At 48.8% G+C, this 6,055-nt stretch overlaps 1 protein-coding gene across 5 annotated transcripts in view; it reads left to right on the top strand.

Annotated features, from left to right (window-relative positions):
- The window catches only part of MTOR (mechanistic target of rapamycin kinase), a 634,684-nt gene that overhangs the window by 258,877 nt on the left and 369,752 nt on the right, over positions 1–6,055 (top strand). The gene's annotated exons all lie outside the window — the stretch shown is intronic.

Here is a 6,055-nt window from a genome sequence, read left to right as displayed (position 1 = left end):
AGTGTCAGATGTCGTCAGGGTTACTGCGCTCTAGTCTGTGAGTGCGGCATGGTGCTTTGGTTACCATGGTGATCAGGCATCAGTGTCTGCAGACATGCCAGTGTCAGAGGTCATCAGGGTCACTGCGCTCTAGTCTGTGAGTGCGGCATGGTGCCTTGGTTACCATGGTGATCAGGCATCAGTGTCTGCAGACAGGCCAGTGTCAGAGGTCGTCAGGGTTACTGCGCTCTAGTCTGTGAGTGCGGCATGGTGCCTTGGTTACCATGGTGATCAGGCATCAGTGTCTGCAGACAGGCCAGTGTCAGAGGTCGTCAGGGTTACTGCGCTCTAGTCTGTGAGTGCGGCATGGTGCCTTGGTTACCATGGTGATCAGGCATCAGTGTCTGCAGACATGCCAGTGTCGGAGGTCATCATAGTCCCTGCGCTCTAGTCTGTGAGTGCGGCATGGTGCCTTGGTTACCATGGTGATCAGGCATCAGTATCTGCAGACAGGCCAGTGTCAGAGGTCATCAGGGTCACTGCGCTCTAGTCTGAGAGTGCGGCATGGTGCTTTGGTTACCATGGTGATCAGGCATCAGTGTCTGCAGACAGGCCAGTGTCGGAGGTCGTCAGGGTCACTGCGCTCACTCACACTGTGGCATGTTCCCTTGGTTACTATGATGATAAGGTATCTATCATCTGTCTATAGTGTCTATCGTATCTGTCTATAGTGTCTGTCTATCTGTCTATAGTGTCTGTCTGTCTATAGTGTCTGTCTGTCTATAGTGTCTATTGTATCGGTCTATAGTGTCTATCAGTCTATAGCGTCTGTCTGTCGTGTCTGTCTGTCGTGTCTTTCTATAGTTTCTCTTACGTCCTAGAGGATGCTGGGGTCCACATTAGTACCATGAGGTATAGACTGGTCCACCAGGAGCCACTGGCACTTTAAGAGTTTGAGAGTGTTGGCTGGCTCCTCCCTCTATGCCCCTCCTACCAGACTCAGTCTAGAAACTGTGCCCGGAGGAGCCATCACAGCTAGGGGAGCTCTCCTGAGTTTTCCTAGTAAAATGTTGATTTAGAGTTGCAGTGAGGGACTAAGGGGGGGAGCAGTGTCCGCCCTGCGGGGTCTGCGCCACTGTCTCCGCTGACAGGACACTGAGCTCCTGAGGGGTCTGATCATTCTCCGCCACAGGGGACTGCTCGCCCCAGCAGCATGCTGCCACCCCCTTGCAGAGCTGAAGAATCGTGGCGAGTGAGACACCGACCCCCCTAGCAAGTGGGGCGTTCGGTGTGAAGATGGCGGCAGCTGGGTAGGAGCGCAGTATTAACTGCGCTCCGGGGATGGCTCAGCGGTACAGTTGTGCGGCGCTGTGAGGGGCGCCCTGAGCCAGCGCTACACCCTACAGTGGTCCAGAAGCCTGTCTGGGTCCCAGGATCTCAGCCATCACTAAATCCTCAGCCCAGTATAAGCAGAAGAAGAGCGGGAAGACAGCAGTGTTTGGTGGTCTCCTTTAGCTATGTCCAGGGACACTGTGTCATATGCTGCATCCTCCCAGGATGATCCCATTCCATGTAATCAGGTTAGCACTGTTTAGCACAGATTCCAGCAAGGGAACCCGAGTGGTTTTCCTCTATCAAATCTTGGATTTCTCAGATTTCTGACAGGGTTGCTAGTAATCAATCTGCAACCCAGATATTACAGAGCTCTATGGCAGTATGGCCGGTTTCTGGTACCTCAGGACGTTCCGCTATATACCCCCACAAACGTGCGCTTGTGTATGTCACACAAGACAACACGGATACCGATACTGACACCACAGACGGTGATGGGGATGTGTTGCAGGGGTCCGCATCTCTTGCAAGGGGGGTGCAATTGATGATGGAGGCTATCAGGGATGTGTTGAATATTAATGATACCACACCTGAGCAGGTTGAGGAGGCTTTTTTCACTTAAAATAAAAAATCCTCGCTAACCTTCCCTGCGTCAAGGGAATTGAATGCTATATTTGAGAAAGCATGAGAAAACCCTGAGGAAAAAATTCCAGATCCCTAAAAGGGTCCAGGTGGCGTTTCCTTTCCCTGAGGAGGATAGGAAAAAATGTGAAAACCCGCCGATTGTTGATGCATCTGTGTCCAGACTCTCAAAGAAGGTGGTTTTACCTGTTCCGGGATCTACCACCTTAAAGGAGCCGGCTGATAGAAAAATTGATAATACACTTAAATCAATGTACACGGCTTCAGCGGCCATGTTATGTCCCACTATTGCTAGTGCATGGATTGCAAAGGCTATAGTAAAGTGGTACAGGCTAGGAAAGGGGTAACGTCTAAACATTACCATCGTATTTGGAAGAAATATGTCTCTTGGTGTGAGTCCAAGAAGTTTCCTACGGTGGATTTTCAACTGGAACGTTTCCTCCTCTTTCTGCAAACAGGAGTGGATATGGACCTAAGGTTGGGATCTGTGAAGGTCCAGATTTCGGCCCTATCCATTTTCTTTCAGAAACAATTGGCCTTCCTCCCTGAGGTTCAGACATTTTTGAAGTTAGTTCTGCATATCCAACCTCCCTTTAGACCTCCTACGGCGCCTTGGGTCCTTAACATGGTGTTGCAGTTCATCCAGTCGGATTGATTTGAGCCTCTACAGGAGCTAGAGGTCAAATTTCTTACATGGAAGGTGGTCACGTTGTTGGCCTTAGCTTCTACTAGACGTGTGTCCGAGCTGGGGGCTTTATCCTGTAAAAGCCCTTACTTGATCTTCCACGAAGATGAAGCTAAGCTCCAGTCATGTCAGCAATTTCTTCCGAAGGTTGTGTCAGCATTTCATATCAACCAACCTATTGTGGTGCCAGTGGCTACTGACTCCTCAATTACATCAAAGTCCTTGGATGTCGTAAGGTCTCTGAAGAGGTATGTGAAGAGAACTTCTCGTCACAGAAAGTCGGACTCTCTGTCCTATATGATCCCAAGAAAATTGGGTGTCCTGCTTCTAAGCAGACGATCTCTCGCTGGATTAGGTTCACTATCCAGCACGCTTATTCTACGGCAGGACTGCAGTGTCCAAAATCTGTTAAGGCCCACTCTACTCGTAAGGTGGGGTCTTCCTGGGCGGCTGCCTGGGGTGTCTCGGCTTTCTAGCTTTGCCGGCTACTTGGTCTGGGTCAAACACGTTTGCAAAGTTTTACAAGTTCGATACTTTGACTGAACTTCAGATCATCAGAGGCCAATCAGTTCTGCAGGAGCCTCAGCGCTCTCCCTCCCATTCTGGGAGCTTTGGTACATCCCCATGGTACTAATGTGGACCCCAGCATCCTCTAGGACGTAAGAAAATATTGGTACCTACCGGTAAATCCTTTTCTCGTAGTCCGTAGAGGATGCTGGGCGCCCGCCCAGCGCTTCGTTCTCCTGCAAATGTTGTTTGGTTCAGTACAACTTCGTTTTAGTTGAGTACTGCATTGTTACTTGGTAAGTAATGTTTCAGCAGTTGCTGAGTTTTCAGGCTAGTTAGCTTGGTTTGCCTTGTATGTGTGAGCTGGTGTGAATCTCACCACTATCTGTGTATAATCCTTCTCTCGAAGTATGTCGTCTCCTCGGGCACAGTTTCTAGACTGAGTCTGGTAGGAGGGCCATAGAGGGAGGAGCCAGCCCACACTATTAAACTCTTAAAGTGCCAATGGCTCCTGGTGGACCAGTCTATACCCTATGGTACTAATGTGGACCCCAGCATTCTCTACGGAGTACGAGAAAAAGATTTACCGGTAGGTAATTAAAATCCTATTCTGTTCTTCATAGGTCCCTACTTGGCTTGATGTATCTGGACCACACTTGATACACATACCCTTCATTACCCAACTGTAAAATACTGGTGGGGTTTATCCTAAAATAAATCCTCTATTATGGACAGAAGTATTTGGGCCACACCTGATAATTATTGAATTCAGGTGTTTCAAACAGACCTGTGGCCCCCAGTGTATAGAATCTAGCACCTAGCCGTGCAGTCTCCATTTGCAGACATTTGTGATCTAAAATGGGTCATTCTGTAGAGGTCAGTGACACAAGCGTAGTGCTGTGATAGGATGCCACCTGTGCAATTAGACGGTTTGTGATATTTCATCCCTGCTAATTATATTCCACGTCAACAGTAAGTGATATTATTATTAGAAACTGGAAGCAATTAGGAACAGCAGCAACTCAGCCATGAAGCGGAATACCACGTAAAATTCTAGTGTTCCCTCTTGAATTCAAATAGGGCAGGGCGCTGGACTCCGGGGGCATATTGGTGCAAACGGGGGCGCGGGCATGTAAAATAGGGGTTGTGGCGGTGCAAAGGTCATTGTAGTGGGCGGTGCGGCACACAGACGTTGCTATAGGGGGCGGCTGTGGCCGGCGACGTCACTGTTGGGGGCGTGCGTACTGGGCTTCCCCCAGCTCTCTCCCATAGCGTGAATGGATGCCGTGTGCATGCGCACGGCATCTTTACACGCTGGGAGGGCAGGAAGCGGGCGGCTGTTCTAGCAGGATGCTGCAAAAGGGGCAGGGCGGATTTTGCCTTTAAAAAATCGGGTAGTGCGTGGCGCCCTGCTAAAATAGCCTAGCGTGAACACTAAAATTCCAAGATTTTCCATTTAAGGGGCCTTTTAGGGTAGGGCACTCCAAGTACCCGATGTCGTGTCGTCAAGACACCAGAAAATGATTCAGCATGACTCTTTTTAAGGCTCCGGTCCACCTTCAGGTTGTGGTCTCCAGCTTCCTCAGGTTTCGGGAGTCCTGGATTGAATCCAGCCCGGATCGTATTGTGTTCATGGGTTACATTCTGGACCTGAAGGGTCCAGTCCAAGACCGTTTCTTCATTACTCCACTTCGTCGGGAGCATTGCAGAAGAAGGTCCATCATACAGGCGCTCTCTTCTCTTTCAGAATCTGGGGTAATTGTTCTGGATGGGTCTTTTCGTCTGATTTTTAATCTCAAGTGGTTAAACCCTTACCTTCACCTGGAAAAGTTCAAGATGGGGTCGGTGCAATCAGTCATCACCCCCATGGAGGAAGTAAAATATTTGGCTTCCATAGACATCAAGGATGTCAAATTCCCATGTGGCAGAGACAACATCTACTAAGATTTCAGTACCGAGCCCTGTACTTCGGTCTGTTAACAGCACCCAGATTCTTTACCAGGGTCGTGGCCACATGATCTCCCTGCTCAGGTAGATGGGCATCAATGTTACAACCTATCTGGACGATCGTTTGCTTAAGGCTCCGTTGTGACCCTATTACAACAATATCTTCAGCTGACTTTTGACACACTCCAGACTTTCGGATGGTTTGTGAACTTTCCCAAGTCCTTTTCGAAGGATAGTGTTTTTGGGTCTTCTTTTTGACACAGTCTCTGCAGTTCACATTCCAGGTGTGGACAGCTGGCAGGTGGACTTCCTAAACCATCACAAAGTCAATCCAGGAGAATGGGAGTTACATTAGGACATGATGCAGAGCTCCTATCCAGATAGGGGCCTCTAGCCATTGACCTCATGGCATCACATCTGAAAAAGAAGCTTCCTCGATATGGTGCTCCTTCATGTTGTACTCAGGAAGCTCTGGTGGATGCCATTACAACTCCTTGGATGTTCCATCTGGGGTATCTCTTTCCGTCCCTTGTAATACTTCTGGTCATTCAGCGGATTCATCGAGAAGCTTAGACAGTCATTCTCATAGCACCATACTGGCCGTACCATCAGTGGTTCGCCATTCTTCAGGATCTTCATCAAGGTCCACGTCTTTACAGCAATTTGCTTTGGTTTGCTTTGATGACTTGGTTTTTGCAATCAAAATCCTGCGAGTTAAGAGGTTTTCTCGACCTGTTGTTAAGACTGTGATCCAGGAGTGGAAGTTGTATATATCCTGGTGTGAGCGTCAAAGGTTGCAGCTAGATATTTTTGGGTCGTCTTTTTGTTGTTTCTCTGGGAGAGACTGTCTAAGGGTCTTCACCTGCCTTTTCTTAAAGGACAGATATCGGCCCAGTCTATTCTTTTTGAAAGGCGGTTGGCATTCTAGAAGTCCAAGCTTTGGCTTCGACTTGTAATGTTGGG

The sequence above is a fragment of the Pseudophryne corroboree genome (assembly GCF_028390025.1).
Source record: "Pseudophryne corroboree isolate aPseCor3 chromosome 10 unlocalized genomic scaffold, aPseCor3.hap2 SUPER_10_unloc_2, whole genome shotgun sequence".
Classification (NCBI taxonomy): Eukaryota; Metazoa; Chordata; class Amphibia; order Anura; family Myobatrachidae; genus Pseudophryne; species Pseudophryne corroboree.
Note: the sequence above shows the minus strand (reverse complement) of the source record. Positions and strands in the feature narration are given on the sequence as shown.